Raw genomic sequence first — 3,213 nt, 5'->3', positions numbered from 1 at the left:
CAGTACAGGAATTCTTGCTTTTTAACTTTTTTTTTAGCTTTTAATTTTTTACAGACTGCATTTTGATTTATTGTACACAAATGGGGTACGTCATTTTGTTTCTATGGTTGTACACAATGTAGATTCATACCATTCGTGTAATCATACATGTACATAGGGTAACGATGTCTTTCTCATTCTACCATTTTTTCATACCCCCCTCCCTCTCATTTCCTTCTACATATTCTAAAGTTCCTCCATTATTCTCTCATTTCCCACTCCCCACCCCCATTATATATCATTCTCCACTTATCAGGGAACACATTTGGCCTTGGTTTTTTGAGCTTGACTTATTTCTCTTAGCATGATACTTTCCAATTCCATCCATTTATTTGCAAATGCCATAATATTCTTCTTATGGTTATATAGTATTCCATTGTGTATATATACCAGAGCTTCTTTATCCATTCATCTGTTGAAGGGCATCTAGGTTGGTTCCATAATCTAGCTATTGTGAACTGGGCTGCTATAAACATTGATGTGGCTGTGTTACTGTAGTTTGCTGATTTTAGGTCCTTTGGGTATAAACCAAGGAGTGGGATAACTGGGTCAAAAGGTGGGTCCATTCCAAGTTTTCTTAGGATTCTCCATACTGCTTTCCAGAGAGGCTATGCCAATTTGCAACTCCACCAGCAATGTAAAAGTGTGCCTTTTTCCCCACATTCACGCCAACATCTATTATTGTTTGTGTTCTTGATAATAGCCATTCTAATTGGAGTAAGATGAAATCTTAGAGTTGTTTTAATTTGCATTTCTCTAATTACTAGAGATGTTGAACACTTTTTCATATACTTATCAATTGCCTGTGTGTCTTCTTCTGTAAAGTGTCTGTCCAGTTCCTTGGCCCATTTATTGATTGGGTTCTTTGTATTTTTGGTGTAAAGTTTTGTAAGTTATTTATAAATTTTGGAGATAAGTGCTCTATCTGAAGTGCGTGTGGAAAAGATTTTCTCCCAATCCATAGGCTCTCTCTTCACATTCTTGATTGTATCCTTTGCTTAGAAAAGGCTTTTTAGTTTGAGTCCATCCCATTTATTGATTCTTGCTTTGATTTCTTGAGCTTTGGGAGTCTTGTTGGAGAAGTCTGATCCTAAACCAACATGATGAAGATTCGGGCCTGCTTTGTCTTCTATTAGGTGCAGGGTCTCTGGTCTAATTCCTATGTCTTTGATCCATTTTGAGTTGAGTTTTGTGCAGGGTGAGAGATAGAGGTTTAATTTCATTTTACTGCATATGGATTTCCAGTTTTGCCAGCACCATTTGTTGAACAGGCTATTGCTTTTTTAACTTTTTATTATGAAATATAACACATAGAAAAGTAAGCCAAAGCATAAATTAAAACAAACCAAGCATCCCTGTAACTATCATCTACATTAAGAAACATTGCTGACACCCTAAAATCTCCCTTATGCCTTCTCCTTATTGCCAAGATACCCACTGTCCTGAGTTTTATGGTAAACATTTCCTAGTTTTTCATTATGATTTTTCCAACTCAGCTTTCATCCTTTACCCAGTTTGGTTTGTTTTCATTTTTTCATTTATATAAATAGAACTTTATAGTATGTTCTTTGTGTGTAGTTTCTTTCATTCTTTAAACATGCAATTAATCCATATCATTGCATGTACTTGTAATGCATTCATTTTCTTTATAGTATTGTATTGCATGCATATGCCAGAGTTGATCTATTCTACAACTAAAGGACATTTGAGATATTTACAGTATGATACTATTATGCATAAGATGCTTTGAACATTCTTATATCTTTCTCTGGATGGAATATATGAATTTCTGTCAAGTACCCATCTAAAAGTGGAATTACTAAGTCATAAATCATGCATATGTTTAATTTTAATTGATAATGCCAAACTCTCTTCCAAAGGAACCACACAAAATTTACCTCAGCAGTACACATGAAAGCTCTCATTGCTCTTATGTGGGTTGTTGTCAGTCTGGTTAGTTTTAGCTACTCTGATGAATGTGTGCTATTCTTTAATTATCTACTCTGATGGATATATACTATTAAAACTTTTTAACCTCCAAGATTTCTTTATAATTTAAAAAATTGAGACTCCCAGAGATTCTATTTATGTTTATATCTCTCTACTTACCAATCTATATACCATATTAGAAATTAAAATGAAAATATTTAAAGTATTTTAGTATTTTATCTATTCAAAATAATGATAAATTAACACATTTAATAAGCAACATTTAAATTAAAAATAACTATATTTTATAGATAATAAGCTTGAGAAGAATGTTGTTCTTTTACATTTTTACAAATGTCTGGCTTAATAGAAGTCAACTATATTGCATATCTCCTTCTGAATTTTATCCACGAAATATCACATGCTATGTAACCTCTGAAAAACTCTACACTCATGAGACAATGAGAGTGAAAAGGGCAAATAACATCTTTAGTCTTATTTTGAAAATATTTTCCACCTTGCTGACCCCCTGAAAGGGTCTCAAGGACCCACAGAGGTTTCTAGATCACATCTTGAGAACTGCAGCTCTAATGTATTCCTATACAATGTCTCCTAAAATGTTAATTGAGGAAGCTGTAGACTACTGGATGCCAAAAGTAGTTAACAATATTGCCACATGAAGTAGTGCATAGGACTCAAATACTCCTATGCCTTAGGCTTGTAACAATTTCTGTGTGTTCTTTTTCCACTTTAAAAAAACAGCATGTAAGGACAATATTAATAAAACAAAGTTGTCAAAAATATTTAAGGCATAATTTCATGTTTTGATACATTCTATATAATTTTTTTAATTTCATACAATGAAATCTTTGTCATTCCTGCACTTTAAAATCAAGTTTCCAAGTCAGTTGTGATGGCACACACCTGTAATACCAACTACTTTGGAGGCTGAGACAAAAGAATCACAAGTTTGAGGCCAGCCTGGACAACTTAGTGAGACTTGTCTCAAAATTTTAAAAAAGTCTGGAAATGTAGATGTAGCTCAATAATAGAGCACTCCTGGGTTCAATTCCACGTACCACCAAAAATAATGACAATAACAACAACAAAACTATGGTGAAAAATTAAATTTCTGGGGGCTGTGATGTTGCTCAGTGGTAGAAGACTCCTAGCACCTCCAAAAATAAGTAAATAAAAATTTGATATTCTAATTTATAGATAAAAAGAAACATGATTACTATAAAT

The sequence above is a fragment of the Sciurus vulgaris genome (genome assembly GCF_902686455.1).
Source record: "Sciurus vulgaris genome assembly, chromosome: 3".
NCBI lineage: Eukaryota > Metazoa > Chordata > Mammalia > Rodentia > Sciuridae > Sciurus > Sciurus vulgaris.
Note: the sequence above shows the minus strand (reverse complement) of the source record.